This window comes from Miscanthus floridulus, chromosome 6 (assembly GCF_019320115.1).
Source record: "Miscanthus floridulus cultivar M001 chromosome 6, ASM1932011v1, whole genome shotgun sequence".
Taxonomy (NCBI): domain Eukaryota; kingdom Viridiplantae; phylum Streptophyta; class Magnoliopsida; order Poales; family Poaceae; genus Miscanthus; species Miscanthus floridulus.
Window position 1 is genome coordinate 22,049,207 of NC_089585.1, and position 20,374 is coordinate 22,069,580.

At 49.6% G+C, this 20,374-nt stretch overlaps 1 pseudogene; it reads left to right on the forward strand.

Moving 5' to 3' along the window:
- Window positions 1-1,504: 1,504 nt before the first annotated feature.
- Window positions 1,505-20,374, forward strand: part of LOC136457822 (uncharacterized) — a 42,965-nt pseudogene continuing 24,095 nt past the window's right edge.

Below are 20,374 nucleotides of genomic sequence, written 5' to 3' on the forward strand. Positions count from 1 at the left end.
AATGATGTAGAAAAAGGATTGCTATCTAGGTGTTTGGTCCAATCGTTCAATTGTGGTTCATATCATCAAATTGGACTAAATGGATAATGGACTCACAAAGTACATTCTCATACGGTAAGTGCATCTTGTGTTTTGGTGATAATCTAGTGGCCGTAAGAGAACACCATGAAGGAAGAAGGATTGCTATGGATCCTCAATCCATCCACCATATCCGTTGATTGCTCCTGCTAGATGCAATAGATGATATTGCCACTATCATAATTTCACTCCATACGATTTACTTCATGTTTTTATGACCCTGTTTGTTTATGCTTATAATGTGATTTTTGTTGAAAAAAATTGAGGATCCCACCAAATGCTTTAGTTATTTATGATTCTTTTGACCACTGCTTTAGAACTTTGAACTAGCACAATTGACGATCGAGAATCAAAAAAATCCCCGCGGTATGATGGTTATAAATGAATTGACTATAAGCGGACCTAGACATGGTCTATTTCTCATTGCCATTCACTTTCCTTTTCCACCAAAATAAAAATGGCTCAGGCCTTCGGTGCCATATGAATGGAGAAGTAAAAATATAAAGTTGGTTATTAGAAACAAATCTTGTAATAATGGCCTCCTATATCATGTTTAGAATAGAGGTACTACATGTTATTATTGTCTTAGATTCTATTTGGACCTATCTAGCATACAATTAGCTGTGTTTGCCACGAAAAGCTAGCTAATTGCTAATTGTTAGCTGGATGTTAGATAAGACATCAATTGGCTTATACTTCCTCCATTCCCAATTATAAGTCATTTCAACTTTCTTGTTGAGTCAAAGCATCTCAAGTTTCACCAAAATTATAGAGAGAATTACAAAGATTTAAGGCAACAAATAGGTATACTATGAAAATTTAATCAATGAAGAATCTAATGATACTTATTTGGATGTTATTATTTTGTTATATAAATTTGGTCAAACCTGAGATGGTTTGAGTTTTCAAGAAAATTAAAATGACTTATAATTTGAGATGGAGGGAGTATATTATCTAAAAATTCAAACATGTCGTCAGCTACTTTTTTGCTTTTAATTAACTGTTAGTTGCATATGGACTCGAACATGTTGTTAGATTTAGTGTATGTGTACAAATAGGTGCGAGTTCATGACATGCTCTCTCTCTCTGTGTGTGTGTGTGTGTTTGAAGAGGACATGATCTGTGGTTGGCAATAGGAAACTGTTGCAAGTCCTTGAAGTTTGTTCAGGAGTCAGGAGTACCAGCCCATAGCCGCACACTGTGGTTCGTTGAGTTTTGATCCCACGGCTAGGATTTTAAGTGTTGGGTGAATGACTTGAGGGGCTCAAGGCGTCGTGTGTGATGTTAAGCTACATTGTGGTTTTAGGGTTTTCTCCTTCCGCCGCTACTTTTGCCCCACGCACCCAATCCCCTCCTCCCTTCACCATCTTCTGCGGCCGTGGCAGCATCAGCAGCTTTGGCTCACGCGCAGCGAAGGAATGACAAGATGGCGACCATAGTGAACATGACGGAGGAGGAGCCGATGCTGGCCATGGTGCACTTCACCGCCGAGCTCGCCTAGGCCGATGTGGGCCCAGAGGTTGCCGACCCCGAGGTTACCAGCCTTTGCCTCGAGGTGCAGGAGCACATCCTCTTAGGGTGCTGGCTCGACATGGCCTCCCTCATGCTTGCCTCCGTCAACCTACTCCTCACCTCTCCATCGCACGTCGTGGACAAAGGTACCATCCTTCTCTCTCCCAATTCAGAGATGTTATTTGCTTGAGCCTTTAACTCTGTGTCGGTGTTTTCGAACCACCGACGAGTAAATTTGTATTTGCCTGTCTGGCTCGAATAGTGTGCTTAGAGGACACAAGGGTTTATACTGGTTTGGGTGGAACATCTCTACATCCAGTTCATTACTGCTCATGTTACCGGCACTTGGTTTATAGTAGGGGTTACAAACAGGTGAGAGAGGGAGAGGATCCCAAGTCTCTGGTGGAAGGAGTGGATGGGTGCTGAGAGCTCGCTTGTTGCTCAGTCATATGCTCATATTGTGCTCTTGTGTCTAGATCTCTCCTTTCATGGGGCGCCCTGCTTCCCCTTTTATAGGCGAAGGGAAAGCATGGGTTACACAGGAGGAAAAGGAGAAGAATGAGAGGGAGAAGAAGGCTTCCAGGGTTGCTAGGTCCTTCTTCTCCTTCATGCGGGTCCTACCGATCCTATAGATGTCAATAGGGGCGGCTCCATGTTGTGGCCCTATTCATCACTGGCACCATACACAGGCGTCATATGCCAGTCATGGCATTCCACTCCATCCCGATGGACGTCGTGGTGAACTGACACGCCTGTCAGCATCCGTATGAGGATTAGGCAGAACACCACCGGCATGCCCGGCACTGTTCTTGATGTGAATCCCTAGGTATGGCCCATCATGGCCACGGGTTATATCGAGGTGTGCTAGCCTCTTCCTTGGTGTTTGAGTTTTAACATAGGCCCATACGCTTGGACCTAGAGTGGTTAGTGGAGGTATGGGTCCCCATCGGATGAGACGGAACCTGTGTCCTTGAGGTCAGGTGAGACGGAGCCCACGACCTTGGGTGAGACAAAAACCACATCTTTGGGGTCAGGCGAGACAGAGCCCATGGACTCGAGGTTAGGCAAGATGGAGCCTACGGCCTCTAGGTCAGGTGAGACGGAGCCCGTGGCCTTGGGTGAGATGGACCCCATGTCCTTGGGATCAAGCGAGACGAAGCCCGTGACCTTGGGGTCAGGCGAGACCTTTTAATATGTCTCAAGCCATCTAGGGAAGTCAACATCGGCGCTCACTTCCATGCTTTGGGTATCCCTAATATTGATACCCGATAGTAGCTCCAAGCCTGTGGAGGAGGAGAATACTCCTTTAGAGGTTTTCTAGACGAGAGGACTCTGAGGGCCTTGGCCTTCTTTTTATAGCCCATGGTGTGTCCTAGTAGGACGGTGATTCCCTTCTGTCATGATCAGTCTTCTTGGGGGCATGTAACCGTAGGATTCGGGAGGTTAGAAAGATTTTTCTTGATTTTGGTCCCCTAGGATCCGATCGGTCCATCATCGTATTGCGACCACGCGTTCGATCTCCTTGCGAGTCCAACTTCCCTCAAGCCCCCACGCATAGCAGGGGTCCAGTCCAAGGTCGGCTCGTCTTTGTGATCATCATACCTCAAGCATTTTTTTGATAAAACGGAGGGGCTAAGCCGTGCCATGTTTTTTCCTTGATGGACGAAACATGGTGCTCGGGGAGCTATTAACAGGCTAGTCCAAGTGGGGCCCTAGCTTCCCATTCATGGGGGTCTAGCATGGGTCAACTAGTGACCGACTCTAGATTCTCAGCGGCCAATCCATATAGTTCTTAGGTCCGTTCGACTGGTCCCAAGGGCTCATTGCCTTTCTTCAAGGAAAAACCATGGACTAGGAATCGACCAAGACTCAAACATGGGTCAAGATGCCCACGGCGTTCATGCACCTAGGTAATGGCCGCTAGTAGGCCCATCCCTTTCCACCCCTCACTCTAAGGGAGCCCTGGAGCGGCTGTGAACCCATTGGAGGGCCAGCCTTTGAAGTCCTGGGGCTGAATGGGCCATAGAAGCATTTCTAGCTCCCATATCCCTCCTTACCTATAACAGTTCTCGCCCCATCGGCCCGTGCCCATGCATTTGGTCTCCCTACGAGTCCAACTTCCCTTGAGCCCCCGTGTGTTGTAGGGGTCTAGTCGAGGGGTCAACTCATCTTTGTGATCGTCATCCCTCAAGCGTTTTTTGATAAAACAGAGGGGCTGAGCCGTGCTATGTTTTTCCTCGATGGACAAAACATAGTGCTCAGTGAGTTGTTAACGGGCTAGTCCGAGTGGAGCCCTGGCTTCCTATTCATGGGGGTCCAGCATGGGTCTGCTGGTGACCGACTCTAGATTCTCAGTGGCCTCTCCATATATTTCTCAGGTCCGTTTGATCGGTCTCAAGGGCTCATTGCCTTTCTTTGAGGAAAAACTATGGACTGGGAACCGACCAAGACTCGAACGTGGGCTGAGATGCCCATGGTGCTTGTGCGCTTGGGTACTGGCCACTAGTGGGCCCATCCCTTTCCACCCCTCACTCTAAGGGCACCCTATAGTGGTTGTGAACTCATCGGATGGTCAGCCTTTGAACTCCTAGGCCTAAATGGGCCATAGGAGCATTTTTAGCTCTGTATCCCTCCTTACCTATGATGGTTCTCGTGCTTGTCTAGATTGACATCGAGATGGACGACATCGAGAAGGAGGTGGCCCCTCTAGCACAAGACTTACCTGTTGTCAGTGTTTTGGACCGACAGGCCCTCAACCAACTAGTAAAAACATGCTGCATGCCCCTAATCCTAGATGGTGATGTAAAGAGACATAAGGTTTATACTGGTTCAGGCAATGGGTGCCCTATGTCCAGTCTGAGAGATCGATCTTGTATTCCTTGCACCGAAATGCTCGTAGTAGGGGGTTACAAGGGGCGAGAGAGAGAGAGAGAGCTAGTCCTAGGTCTCTACGCGGAGCGGCATGGATTGCTTGAGATGTTGATCTTAGGCGGTGGAGAAGTGTACGTGTTACAGAATGTTGAGTGTGTGTTCGTCTATCTCGTGAACTCGTGAGCCCCCCTAAAACATCCTGAATCCCTCCCTTTTATAGTTGAAGGGGGATAGGGGCGATACATGTGTTAGCTATGCGGCATCGTGTGAACAGAGGCGGCATGTCTGAGCCCTGTAGCCTATTACTATGATGGCATGGTTGATGGAGAGGTCCTGCCCTTGGAGTGCTAGAGCAAAATGCCGGTCACATCCGATCTTGTGCGACGTGGGAGCTCTAGTGATGGCTGGACGTAGGGCCTAGCGAGCGACATGCTGGTTGCTGTGCATTGGCTACGTGAAGAGCCGAGGACCAGTTAGTGCCGAGGCCGATCCATCGTAGGGGGCTCGGCAGGCACCAATCCCGAGGTTGTCGAGACCCCGAAGTAGACTACCGAGGCGTGGTGGGAGCAGTTGGTTCTATACACTGATTCCGAGGCTATAGTAACCTAGACTTGACTCCACACGCCACGTTGTTTCTGGAGCAGGGGTTAGGTAGCACAATGTAGGATAGGCATCAGTTGTGGGTATAGTACCGAGCATAGTGGTCGGTAACCCTTGTCCTGTCCTAGACAGCGTGGCTTTGATGTGACGAGTGTCCAGTCGGCCATGCCGTTGTGTCGAGCCGTCGTTCGGCTGATATCGTGGGAGCAATTGAACGTGCCGGTTGGACGTGATGTCTTGTTTGAGAAGTTGGTCGAGGCAGAGGCGATGGGGTGGTTTTGCTGAGCCGACCTTGAGTGAGGTGGAGAATCGGTGTCTTGTCCGAGGCTGTATGCGCGGGCCTCGGGCGAGACAGAGAATTGGTTCCTCGGCCGAGGCCTTTTGCGCGAGGCCTCAAGTGAGGTGGAAAACTAGTAGGCCATCCGAGGCCCTCTGTGCGAGGCCTCTAGCAAGGCAGAGATTTAGCAGGCTGGCCGAGGCCTTCTGTGCGAGGCCCCTAGCGGGGCAGAGAGTAGGTGGCTTCAGGCAAAGCTGGGGTTTGGCCAACAGTTGTCCCTTGGCTTTGATTTTGACGGGGTTTAAGCAATTTTTTCGATTGTTGCTTAGGGGACCCCTTCTCATGGTACCCGATAGTAGCCCCCGAGCCTCAGGGAGAGTGTGAGTGCTCTCTTTGAGGTTTTGTTGAGACTCGGCTCACAACAGCTCCTGGCAGGATGGTGTTCCGTGCTTGAGGCCTCGGTGGGTGCGCACGAGCGCACCCGCTGGGTGTAGCCCCCGAGGCCCTAGAGGAGTGAATTTATTCCTCCAAGGGCTTTTCTTGCATTGTGAGAGGGGTTTCATTGCGTTTGCCGAGCCCATGAGTGCGAGTTTGGGTCGCTGGGCCTCAACAAGGTTGCAAGAAGAGCCCCCTAGCCTCTGTGTGGAGCGAGAGGGCCGTCAGGGGTTCCCCTAGCTTTTTGTGCGGCCCTCACACATCCTTTTCATTCAAAAGGAGGGGTGGAGGGTGCCATGCTACCCTCGGTGAGCGCGAGCAGTGACACCCCTGGTGAGCTGTTATTGGGTAAGTCTGAGTGGAAGCCCAAGCCCCGTTCGATAGGGGTCGGCTAGCGGTCCAGAGACGCACTCCAAGAGTACCAGAGGGTTTCTCTAGTGGGTACTGGGTCCATTCGCTGGGCCCCGGTGGCTCAATGCCTCCCTATGGTGGGATCCCATTCGGAGGCCTCCCTACCGATCTCGGACATGACTTAGGGCATCTTGAGCGATCATTTGCTCGGGCCTTGGCTGTGCGCGGGCTCGCCCATAGTTGTCCCTGACTTTGCTGCCCTGGGGTGGCTATCGAAACCCTCAGGGGCCAGCCTTCAAACCCCTAGACCGTAACAGGCTCGATGTCCTTTATCGTGTTTTTCTAAGTCTTCAAGTGCGAGCTTAGGTTGCTTGTCTTCATCTTAGGTGCAGGAAGAGCCCCCGAGCCTCCGCACGGAGTGAGAGGGCGGTCAGGAGTTCCCCTGGCTTTTTATGCGACCCTCGCGCATCCTTTTTGTTCGGATGGAGGGGTTATTTGCCGAGCCCCCTTGAGTGCGAGCCTGGGTCATTGGGTCTCAGCAAAGTTGTAGGAAGAGGCCCCGAGCCTCTACATGGAGCGAGAGGGCGATCAAGAGTTCCCCTAGCTTTTTGTGCACCCCTCGCGCATGAGGGTTTGTTTGCCGAGCCCCCCTCGGGTGCGAGCCTGGGTCGCGGGGTCTTGGCATATTTGCAGGAAGAGCCCCTTAGGCTCTGCACAGAGCGAGAGGGCCGTCAGGGGTTCCCCTGGCTTTTTGTACGACCCTCGCACAACCTTTTCATTCGAAAGGAGGGGTTGTTTGTTGAGCCCCCTTGAGTATGAGCCTGGGTCACTTGGTCTCGAAAAGGTTGCAGGTAGAGCCCCTTAGCCTCTGCACAGAGCGAGAGAGCCGTCAGGGGTTCCCCTAGCTTTTTGTATGACCCTCGTGCTTCCTTTTCATTCGGTAGGAGGGGTGGAATATGCTAGGCTACCCTCGATGGGTGCGAGCGGTGGCACTTCCGGTGAGCTATTATCGGGTAAGTCTGAGTGGAGGCCCAAGCCCCATTCGATAGGGGTCGGCTAGCGGTCTAGAGATGCACTCCAAGAGTACCAAAGGGTTTCTCTAGTGGGTGCCGAGGCCATTCACTGGGCCCCAGTGGCTTGGTGCCTCTCTACGGTGAGATCCCATTCGGAGACCTCCTTGCCGGTCTTGGACACGACTTAGGGCATCCCAAGCATTTTGCTTGCTTAGGTCTTGGCCCCGTATGGGCTTGCCCATAGTCGTCCCTGACTTTATCACCCTGGGGCGGCTATTGAAACCCTAGGGGGCCCAGCCTTCGAACCCCTAGACCGTAGCAGGCTCGGCGCCCAGTTCCTTTGTCTGAAAGGAATCAGGTGGGGGATATTCCCTCCCCGCATCGGTTCGACAACAGCAGGCGTGCCTTTTGAGGCGATTTTCTCGAGAAGGTGGAATGGCGCCTACCACTACCATGGTCAAACGTGACATCGTGTCAGTGGATGGAACATAACTGTTCACACAATTAATGAGGGAAAGGTGGGTACGTGGGCGGTAAAATCAGATCTGTATTAACTACGCTGGATCTGGGGGAAACTTTCCCAATTTCGTCGCCCACCCATTTCACCTCTTTCCTACATAAATACACAACGAGCCTCGCCCCTCCCCTCCTTACCTTGCCTACATTTGCCCTTGCCGCCCTTGAGCCATTGTTAGAACAGAGAGCGCTAGGGAGAAGGAGAGAGAGAAGCGAGGTAGAGAGAGCGAGAGAGGTTCACCGTCGTAGTCATATTCTCCATCGCACCCATGGGCGGCGCCATTGTCATTGAGGCAGACTCTTGGGGTTAGTCCGACATCACCATGGAGACGCTTCAGTTTCTCATCGACGGTGGACTTCTTCGCCCGGTTACCGACCCTAATAGGCCGGAGTGGATCGCTCCATCGTGTGAGCCGGAGCCGAGGCCACACGACGGCTACGTCGTGAGCTTCATGTCCTTTCATGAGCATGGCCTCGGCTTGCCGGCGGATCGATTCATGCAGGCGCTCCCGCACTACTATGGCGTGGAGCTCCACAACTTCAACCCCAACTCCATCGCATAGGCGGCCATCTTCGTCGCCATCTATGAGGGGTACTTGGGGATTGCTCCCCATTGGGAGTTGTGGCTCCACCTCTTCCGGGCAGGTCATACCACCAAGCCGACAGGCACGATGGGTGTGAGGAGGGTGGTGAGGGCCAGCGGCTACACTCTCCAAGTGCGCTAGGATCGGCATCACCTTTACATCCCGACCCAGCTCGCCTCGACCAATCGCCGCTGGTACACCAGCTGGTTCTACCTCCACAACGATGATGGCGGGCTTCCCCCCTACACCAGGCAGATCGTGGAGAGCTGTCCAGAGAAGTGGAGGTATGGCGTCCCAAAGGAGGATCAGCCCAAGCTATAGCCGCTCCTAGAGGGACTGGAGAGGCTGTGCGGCCGTGGCCTCATGGCGGCTGTTGTCGTGGTGGACTTCCACCATTGGATGGTGCTACCACTGATTGCTCAGCGGCAGCGCCTGTTCGAGATGAGACCGGATGAGCCAATTGAAGGCATCCGGATGTCCGCCTCCGCCCTCCCCGACGAGGAGATTCTACGTCGGGTGACTGAGACGGTGGATGGGAAGCTGAGGAGCGATGGTTTGGCCCCTATTGCGATGCGCCCATCGTGGGGGTACTTCTCTTTGGTAAGTGACACGCTGCTGCGGCCCCCAAGGCCTCCTTGTTCCTTACTATTTTCTGGTGTTTTATTTGCATCCGCCGTTCCTATAGGGGATGAGGGACGTGCGATCCTCCTCGTCGCCCGTTCATGAGGACGCAGCGTGGCGGGCGGTGAACCGAGCACACGCTGAGGCGTAGAAGAGGCAGAAGGACGCCAAGGAGGCAAAGCATACAAGGAAGATCCTCACGCATGAGGGACTAGAGAAGTGCTGCTGGCAGCAGAGGCAGGACGGTCTCTCGTTGGAGATGTCTCTGTCGTCGTCGTTGTTGACAGATGCTTTGGATGGAGATGATGAGGGCAAGATGGGGTAGGGTCCCCTGGACCATCTCCCTAACATTGGGGAGACGGTGCCTGGGGCATCGGCGTGTAGCCAGCGCTCCTAGGAAAAGGAGGAGGAGACACCTCGGGGCTGGCAATCGCCCGCCCTGGGGCCAAGGCCGACACGCCTGAGGCGTGGGTGTTGGGAAAGCACACTGTCATCCTAGTGGGCTCGATGGCAGAGGTGGAGCAAGTGGTGGCGGGGGCAACACAACTGCCCCCGTAGAGGACCAAGGGGGTGATGGGGTCCATCGGGGACTGGCCGGCACCGGCGGATACAGAGGCTGTGCCTCCGCCGCTGCCACCGCCTTCGTAGAGGAGGGTCGCCGTGCCGAAGCGGTTGCAGCCCCGCTCGAGGTAAGCGTATTTTCGGCAGAGTTGTAGCATTTTCCGTTCGTTCTTCAGTCTCATGCTAACCCCGTAAGTATCTTGTCTTCAGCTGGAAGCATCCTACGGAGGTGCCCACTTTGGCGCCACTTAAGGCACTTAAGGTGAGCCCCAGCTCCACCGCCCACTAGGTGGTGGAGGCGCAAGCCACCATACAATGTGGCGTAGCGTCGGCGAGGGCCGACCCGAAGGAGCCGGTCACCCAAGGAGGGGCTGCTGAGGTGAGCCCAACACAGATGGGGGAGGGAGCGCCTCTGCCCCATGAGGTCGAGGCTCGTGAGTCAGATGGGGCCGAGGCACCCTCAATTGCCGAGGCCATCGAGGTCGAGGCCCCCTGGGCCTCCGAGGCCGAGGCGACGGAGGCGGGGGTGCCTAGGACCATCAAGGCCATAGCGGCGGGGGCCGGAGCCCCTAGGACCACCAACGCCATGGTGGCGGAGGCCGACGTGAGTGCAGCGAAGCCGGTGGCCTAGGAAGTGGAGATGAAGGCAGCGGAGGCCTCAGTGGTGCCCCTGGTCCAAGGCCTACCGCTGTTGCGGGAGAGCGCCCGGAAGGTAGAGGTCCATCTAATCTCCTCCGACGATACTTCCCGGGCGTAGGAGGTGGTCGACGCTGAGGTGGCCGGCACCGTGGAAAAGCTGGCTCTAACCCCGGGCGAGGGAAGCTCGGCCCTCGTGTGGGTACGACCCGAGCCCCACGGGTGGGATCACCCACGTGTCCTGTGGCAGAGCCGAGATGACCCTAAGGGGGAGCCTCTGTTCGCGCAATACCACCAGCTGGTGGAGCGGTCACTGCAGACGGTGCTATCCGTGGTGGCCGACGATCTGCCTAGGGTCGCCTAGGTTCATGCCTTCTTTTCTTATGTGGTGTCATTTTTTCCAAGTTTTCTTATAGTGAATGACCCCTGTTTTGCCTGTCTAGGAGCTCGAGACCCAGTCCCTAGGGAAGTCAGTGTTCCTCCGATAGGAGAGGGACGTCTAGGACCAGCTCTAGTGGCAGAGGGGCCTGCTCACTCGTGCCAATGAGCTTCTATCGGTGCGGAGCGCGGACGTGGAGGACTTCCGCCTACGCAGCACCAATATGAAGGCTGCGGCGGTGGCGGCCTAGGAGCAGGACGCCCCCTTGGCGGCGTGGGTCAAGGAGTTGGAGGAGGAGCTGACCCACGTGGCCGGTGATCGGGATGCCTTCACTTCCTAGGCTGGAGAAGCCATGGCCTCTGTCAAGGCCCTTGCTGGACAGCTAGGGATAGAGCAGGGTGCACACCGGCTGATGAAAGGTGCCTTGGATGAGGCCCTCAAGGCGGCTAAGGCTTCCTGGACCAAGGCTGTGGTCTGGAGGGGAGAGGCTGAGGGTGAGTCTTATTCCCCTCATTTTATTTGTTTTTCTTGTGTTTGGCCCCTAACTCCTTGGTGTGATACAAAGCTAGAGGGAGAGGCTTCCAAGGTGGCTGAGGCCTCCCGAGTTGAGGTCCAGCGCCTGAAGGAGAAGGCCGAGGCGTCTTGGGTCGAGGCCCAATGCTGGAAGGAGAAAGCCGAGGCCTCTCGGGTCGAGGCCCGACACTGGGAGTAGAAGGCCGAGGGTGAGTCCCGTAGGCTTCCACCCCTATTTGGCTTATTTTCCTTTGCGTTCAACCCTATTCCATTTCTTTTGGCACAGAGTTGGAGACAGAGGTCACCCGGACAGCCGAGGCCTCTGTCGCCGTGTAGGTGATGCTCAAGACCAAGATCAGGGAGCACGATGTGCTGAAGAGCGCCACCTGTACCGCCTGTGAGGCCCTAGAGGTCGAGGGGGTTCAGTCGGGCAGCTCCCTTGGGAGCCGCCTGATCGCGTTGAGCGGCCAAGTGCACGAGCGACTTCGAGGGGCGCTGCACACGGGCGTTAAGCGCGCCCTGGCCGTCATTGCTTCGCACTACATCGGCGTTGACCTCAAGGCCATCAGTGATGTCTATGTCCTGCCCAATGATGATGAAGAGGCCGACGAGGAGGTAGCGAAGCTGATGGAGGCAGTGGAGTGCCCCAGCATGGCGCTGGCCAAGCTATTCGAGGAGGAGGTGGTCCCTCCTACACCGTCTGCCGATGCTGGAGACCCTGAGGCTTGACCTGGGCCCAAGAGGCCATGTAATTAGATTAGGGATTATGTTACCCTACCATAACGTCGGTGGCCATCAAGGCCTTTTTAAAGTAATCGTGCGTCTACGCTTCTTTAATCATTTTTCATTGTATTTCTGAGCCTCTGCCCTCTGTCTTGTTTCTAAACAAATTTCTTGCAAAAAACTTCCTCAGAGCCTAAGCTGCCCCTCGAGCAAAAGGTGGTGAGGGAGTGCCGTAGCCCAGAGGCATAGGCCGTCTCGTGACTCAGCCGGCCTTCTGGCCTTGAGACAATCTTTCGGTCCTTGGGGTTTTTCACAATCGACTTGTCAGAGCATGCTAGAGAGTTTGGCGTAGGAATTTTTTCGAAAAGCGACTAAAAAGTGGTGCGTGGGACTTAGGGGGGGAGTCCCCCCTTCTAGCCCCCGAGGGAGGCTCGGTTCTGTAGAGGTAGAGCTGAGTCTTCCTTATGGTGTTATCGTAATGCCGAGGCCCACGATGGGCTCGGTGGGTTTCTCGAAAAATTAGAACAATTAAAGAACGCTTCTTAATTGTATTTTAGGAAACAATGTACACAACGCTTGGGAATTTAAGGGTAAAAGCGATGTAGCTGTTCTATGTTCCAAGCGTTGGTGAGGATTTTGCCCTTCTCATTGGCTAGCTTATAGGTCCCAGGCTTCAGCACTTGGGCAACGATGTACGACCCTTCCCATGGCAGGGTTAGCTTGTGGCGGCCCTTGTTGCTCTGCCTTAGTCTTAGCACCAGGTCGCCCACCTTTAGGTCTTAGCATCGAATGTGCCGGGCTTGATAGCATTCTAGAGCTTGCTGGTATTTGGCCGAATGTAGCAGCGCAACGTCTCGGGCTTCCTCTAGTTGGTCGTGGGTGTCCTCGCGGGTAGTGCGGTTGCTCTGCTCAATGTAGGCCCGAAGCCTTGGGGAACCGTACTCCAAGTCAGTGGGGAGGATGGCTTTGGCCCCGTAGACTAGGAAGAATGGAGTAAACCCCGTGGCTCGGCTCAAGGTATCCCTCAGGCTCTAGATGACTGATGGGAGTTCGGCAAGCCATTTCTTGCCAAACTTCTTCAATCGGTTGTATATTCTTGGCTTGAGGCCTTGTAGGATCATGCCATTGGCACATTCCACTTGGCCGTTTGTCCTAGGCTGTCCCATGGCCGACCAAGCCACATGGATGTGGTGGTTGTCGCAGAACGTCAAGAATTTTTGGCCAGTGAATTGTGTCCCATTATCGATGATGATGGTGTTCAGAACCCCGAACCTATGGATGATATCAGTGAAGAACAGCACTGCTTGCTCGGACTTGATTCGATTGATCGAATGAGCCTCGATCCACTTGGAGAACTTATCAATTGCTACCAGCAGATGGGTGTAGCCCCCAGGGGCCTTCTGTAGAGGCCCAACCATGTTGAGCCCCCACACGGTGAACGGCCATGTGATAGGGATGGTTTGGAGGGCTTGGGCTAGGAGGTGCGTCTGCCGTGCATAGTACTGGCACCCCTCACAGGAGCGTTTGAGCTTGGTGGCATCAGCAACCGCTATTGGCCAGTAGAACCCTTGGCGGAAGGCATTTCCAACAAGCGTCTGAGGTGCCGCATGGTGCCCGTAGGCTCCCACGTGCAAGTCCCAAAGTAGGGCTCAACCTGCCTCGGTAGTGATACATCGTTGGAGGACGCCAGATGGGCTCTGCCTATATAATTTGCCGCCGCTGAGGATGTAAGTCTTGGCTCGCCGAGCAAGCCATCGGGCTTCGGTCCTATCAGCGGGAAGCTCTCCTCAAATGAGGTAATCAAGGAACGAGACTCGTCAGTCCATGCCCTGGTTGGTCTCGGGAGGCCCCATGTTGACTTCCATGACCTCGGGCTCGGCCGAAGGAGTCTCGGCGACAGAGGGGGGCTCGACCGCTGGGCCCTCTTTCGCCGCCGAGACGTAGTCGATGGAAGGTTTATGGAGGTCTTTGGCGAAGATGTTCAGGGGGACCAGGGCCCGTGCCGATGCCATCTTTGCTAGTTCGTCCATGCCCTCATTGAACTTACGCGCGATGTGGTTGAGTTCGAGACCATCGAACTTGTCTTCGAGGCGACGTACCAGCTTGTAGTATGCCTCCATCTTGGGGTCGTGGCAGTTTGACTCCTTCATCACCTGATCAACGACAAGCTGTGAGTCGCCCCGCACGTTGAGGCGCCGTACTCCGAGTTCGACGGCGATCAACAAGCCGTTGATGAGAGCTTTGTACTCGGCTACATTATTGAAGGCGGCAAAGTGGAGCCAAATCATGTAGCGCATGTGTACTCCGAGGGGCGTGTGGCAGAACCTCCTAAGTTATAGGGCCCACATGCACCTGTCACTATCCGACGACCTTTGACATTTATGCATATGTTTCCATTAACTTAAAAAGATTGTCGGGTGTCCTCGGGGAACCCTGAATCATCCACGATTTCCGAGCAGGATCATGTTACAGAGTCATTGCAGTATTACAACATTTATTCAAATATCAATATCAGAGTAAAAATAGCGAAAGTCTTACGATAACATAGTTTACAAACCAGTTGTTTCAAACCTTACAAACTAAGTTCGATAATTATTACAAACCATAGTAGTAGTGGAGTGGCATAATTAGCATATACATAACACACAAAATAAACATCCTGCCCAAGGATCACACATTTACTTCTCATCGTCAGAACGAACGATAGTCATGCAGCATGATCCAAAATAGATCTGCTCATGAGGCTCACCTGCAACAAGGGTCAACGAATCCTGAGTACAAAAGTACTCAACAAGACTTAACTGAAATATTAACTGATAAACTTAGGAATGCAGGCTCAGGGATTCAAGGTATAGCTTTAACAATAATCAAAGTTCTTTTGCGTAAAAGCTCTTTTAACAAAATTCTTTATATAGAAAACTTTATAAGAATTATATACAAAGCTGACATGATCCATGTTGAGATCATGAAACTTTATATCCAACACCTTCACAAACCTTATTCGAGTTCCAGTTATTAATACTACGATGATGAACAGTGAGTTAAGTCTCCATAACCGAGGAGCAATGACGATTCGAACCGATTAAACCCAGCTGGGGATTCCAGACCACACGACATATGCAGGTCCCCGACCTACATATATTAACCTACTCTCGGATCCTCTAAAGCAAGAACGGGTCCACGCCACCCAAGAATACAGTACTCCACTAATCCAGCCCATTGCCACGTGGGTACACGCTATTCCCGCCATCTCTCCACTTCTAGTGCACGAGTAGCCATTCTCGTAATAGAATCGCCAAGTTCAGGCTTACCGGAGTATGTGGTTAGTACTACAAATTCTCACCTCATGCAATTCAACAACGGACGTGCTTTAATCGACATAGGCGGAAAGAACCCGCTCATAAGACCTCCATGTCTTGTGGCTCACATACACACCGAGTCTACCCGGTCTAGATTTATTACTCCACATTCCCATATCACATGGTAACATAAGTAACCAAGGTTCCATTTGAAACTTGCATGTGACAGTTAATCACCTGACTTCATCGTTCTACGCATAGCTAAGCAAAACTAGGCATATACGAATTTAAAACTAGTAATATGGTAAATATGGAATAACAAGGTTGGTAATGCACCAATAAGGCTCTTACTTAACTCCTAATCACTTAATGCAGTAATGGAAAGCAAAAGTGAAATTAATTTATAAAACACAAGGTAGGGTTGTATGCATCCGGGGCTTGCCTTCGTTGACAGAAAAGTCCGGCTCCTGCGACGTTTTACAAGTATTCGATCCGACCTCAATAGACAGATTAACCTCCTCAACAACTTGATTAACTACCACATTTTCACCTTCGTTCACTACACGTAATAATAATGCCATGTTCAACATGATGCGGAATACGAAACATGATGCTCGATGATAGATGCAAAATTAATACTTTGAATACAACTTTCCTTCGCGGTACAGTTGCAAGTCAAACAGACTAAATCTTTTTTTGTAACACATACATCAATTGCCAAGAATCATTATCAACTAATGACCCAAGGTCATCACTCAATCTAAAATTTCAAACAAAACCTAAATCATTAAAGGTTACTATTTGCTTTTATGAATTAATTATTTAATTCAAAATTATGAAATAAATCAACTTATTCTAATTGAACTCAAAATTTTAGTACATGTTCATTACATGATAAGTAAGTAGCAAAACAAATTTCATAATTTTTGGACAATTAAATAAGCCTAGAAAAATCATGGAAATCCATTTATTAATAAATTGAGCAATTTTTATCACATTCAAAAAGTACTGAAAAACATTATTTCATATATTTATTAAATACTATACATCATAGAGAAGTCACACAAAAATTTTCATAATTTTTGGAGCTCTAAATAAATCTACACAAAAATAACAAAAATAGACACTATTCATTCAAATCTGAAAATAGAAAAATCCATTTGAACGCTGAGTCACTGACAACGGGTCCCACCTATCATCCCTAACCTTCGACGTTGACCACGGCGGCACACATGCTGACCGGCGAATTCTCGCCGCCGGTGAGACCAACAGCGGTGGCGAGGGTACTAACAAGATCACTATGTCACAACGCATCGATTTATGGCACTAACACGACCAATTATGGACTGAACTGAGCACTACGCCGACCATGGCGGCCACGACGGCGCTGCTGCACTACGCCGGTGATGTGAGACCTATAAAGCTTAAATGGATAGCTTAGGAAGCACCAGCAGCTCACCCCGAACGAGTTGGAGCCAAGAGTCGAGCTAGATGATCAATGGAGGCACTGGTCGACGTTCACAGCAACCACGGCAGAGCACGCAATGACGACGACGATGCTCCGGTGACTGTGGTGGACAAAATGGTCAATCAACCGGGCACAAAGCACCACGGCACCATGGAGAAGCTGAAACAATGCTTCCCGAGGTCAGAAGCTCACCGTAGAGTGCTGGCCACGACGGAGCAGCCACGATGGAGATGTTGCTGGCCGCGAGGAAGAAGAGCGCGCACAGCAAGTTCTCGGTGAATATAGGTGACCAAGGTTGGTTGGCTGGGTGCGCAAGGAATAGGCAAAACTGGGATAGGCTTTGCCAAGACGGCAACGGCGCTAGGTCAACGGCGAGAGCTTGACGAAGCTGCGATGGTGGCGACAGGAAAAACAGAGGAGGAAGAAAAACGACGATGACGACGGCGTCTTGGTTCTTATAACGTGACTCAGAAGCTCAAGGAAGCCACGATGGAGCCGTTTCCGTGCCAGCGTGACGCCAAGGATGGCCACGACGCGCCTGGAACGCCGAAGAAGGTCGCCGGCGATGTAGTTTGAGCGGCGGGCACTGTTCCACTTAATTATAGAATTGCCATCCTATTAGAAACTCAAATTACTCCCAAATTTTCATAATAACTCAAAAATCTCCAAAAAAAAGTTGTTCAAAATCAAAAGTTCTACAACTTTGCTTCTATAATCATCTCCTAATTCGGTCTAGATTTTGAAATGAACTTTTGAATTTGAATAGGGAAATTTAACAAATTACGCCTTTTTTAATTACTCAAAATTTTTCTAAACAACTTGAAAAACTCCAAAAACAAACTTTGTATAACTTGTCAAGCTCTACACTTTTGCTTTTGGGCTCAACCCCAAAATATGCTTAGATTTTGAAATAGATTTTTAGTGTAGGATTTAAATGCTGAAAATCAAGGTTTTCTCGAAAAATTCAAAATCCAAACAAACTTTGAACTTGAGTTAAACAATACAATTCAACACATACCACATGAATATAAACTTGTTTTAGTGTATGCATCTCAAAGTTTTTAATATGACCAATTGCCTTGCAATGCATATGATGATATGGCAGTTTTAGTATTTTAAACACCCGGGGTGTTACAATTCTTCCCCCTAAAAGAAATCTCGCCCCGAGATTCAAAGCCATAGAGTAAGTAATGGAAAAGGAAATGTGTCGTGAGAACACATACCAAATCTATCCATAAAACAGCTAAGGTCCCTTTACAAAACACAACTTGTACAACCGAACTCAACTAACATTACTCTATTCTATATTGACGCTAGAAACTCTGGAAACTTTTCTAACAAGTAATCTTCTGATTCCCAAGTAGCTTCCTCTTCTGAATGTTGATTCCATTGTATTTTATAGAACTTGATTGTCCGTCTTCGAGTAACACGATCTTTCTGATCTAACACTCGGATAGGATATTCGGAATAAGTTAAATCCGGTTCTAGTTCCACTCCTTCAACTTCAACATTCTGTTCAGGTACTCGGAGACACTTCTTCAATTGAGAAACATGGAACACATCATGCACAGCTGTGAGATGTTTAGGTAATTTCAAGCGATATGCCACTTTTCTATACCTCTCTAAAATTTGATACGGTCCAATGTATCGGGGTGCCAACTTTCCTTTAACACCAAAACGGTTAACTCCCTTCATTGGTGATACTTTCAGATATACAAAATCTCCTTTGTTGAATACCAATGGTCTCCGTCGTCTATCCGCATAACTCTTTTGGCGGGACTGAGCTATCTTCAGATTACTCTGTATTTGCCTAACCTTGTCTTCTATTTCTTTCACAAGGTCAACTCCAAAGAATCTTCTCTCTCCCGACTCAGACCAACTCAATGATGTTATGCATCTATGACCATTGAGTGCTTCAAATGGAGCCATTCTAATGCTTTCCTGATAACTATTGTTGTATGAGAACTCGGCCAAAGGTAAGCACTCATCCCACTTATTGGAATAGTTAAGGACACAACATCTTAACATGTCTTCAAGTACTTAATTGACTCTTTTAGTCTGCCCATCAGTCTACGGATAATAAGCTGTACTATATAGAAGTTTGGTACCTAATGAAGCATGTAAGTGTTTCCAAAAGCTGGAGACAAACTGTGTACCCCTATCTGACACTATGGTTTTTGGTACCCCATGCAAACTCATGATTCTTGCTAAGTACATCTTGGCATATTGGATCGTGGGATATATTGTCTTGACTGAAAGAAAATGTGCTGACTTAGTGAGTCGATCTACAATAACCCACACTGAGTCAAATCCCTTTGATGTCTTGGGTAGACCAACAATAAAATCCATACTTATGTCCTCCCACTTCTAAGATGGAATAGGCAATGGTTGTAATTCACCAGCAGACCTCAAATGTATAGCTTTCACCTTTTGACAAGTATCACACTTCGCTATATATCTAGCAATTTCTATTTTCATTTTAGTCCACCAGAATCTTTGCTTCAAATCATGGTACATCTTATTGCTTCCTGGATGGATAGATAACCTAGTAGCATGTGCCTCATCTAGAATTGACTACCGCAACTTAGGAACTTTTGGTACCACCAGGCGATCCTTGAACCATAACACATCTTCATCATCTATGCTAAAGCATTCCGCTTTTCTATTCTTGACTTTTTCCTTGATATGGGCTATACCCTTGTTTTCCTTTTGAGCAGCAATAACTTGATCTCAAATAGTGGCTTCAACAATTATGTTGGTCAAACTACCTTGTTGAATTACTTCTACATTCAACTTCTCCATTTTTTGACATAGCATCAAACCCATTGTTCTCACTGCTAGACAATTGCAATAACTTTTGTGACTGAGGGCATCTGCAACCACATTTGCTTTACTCGGGTGATAATGTACTTCCAAATCATAATCCTTAATCAGTTCTAACCATCTTCTCTGTCGCATGTTCAACTCTAACTGAGTAAAGATATACTTTAAGCTTTTGTGGTCTGTATACATATGGCACGTATTATCAAGCAGGTAATGCCGCCAAATCTTCAGAGCATGAACCATAGCTGCTAACTCCAGATTATGAGTCGGATAGTGTTCTTCATGTTGCTTAAGTTGCCTAGACGCATAGGCAATGACTCGACCTTCTTGCATCAACACACATCCAATACCAATACCTGAAGCATCACAATACACATCAAACGGCTTCTCGATATCAGGTTGGGCTAATACTGGTGCAGTAGTCAACAGTCTTTTTAGGGTCTGGAAAGCCTCTTCACAATCAGATGACCAGACAAACTTGACTTGATTTTTCAATAGTTCCGTTATAGGCTTTGATACTTTAGAGAATTCTAGAATAAACCAACGGTAATACCCTGCCAATCCTAGAAAACTCCAAACTTGATGAACTGTGGTTGGCGGTTTCCAATCAAGCACATCACTCACTTTGCCGGGATCAACTGCAACTCCTTCGGCTGACAAGACATGTCCAAGAAATTGCACTTCCTTAAGCCAAAAATCACACTTGCTAAACTTGGCATATAGTTGATGTTCTCTCAAGCGGGTCAGAACAATTCTGAGATGTTCCGCATGTTCTTTCTTATTCTTGGAATATACTAGAATGTCATCAATAAACACCACTACAAACTTGTCTAGCTCAGGCATGAATACTGAGTTCATTAGATACATGAAATGAGTAGGAGCATTTGTCAAACCAAAAGACATCACCAAGTATTCATATAATCCATATTTTGTGGTAAATACCATTTTGGAAATATCTTCAGGCTTTATCTTAATTTGGTGATACGCTGATCTCAAATCTATCTTGAAGAAAACTTTGGCTCCGGTCAATTGATCAAAAAGCAAATCTATCCGAGGTAATGGATACTTATTTTTGATGGTCACTTCATTCAATGGACGATAGTCAACACATAAC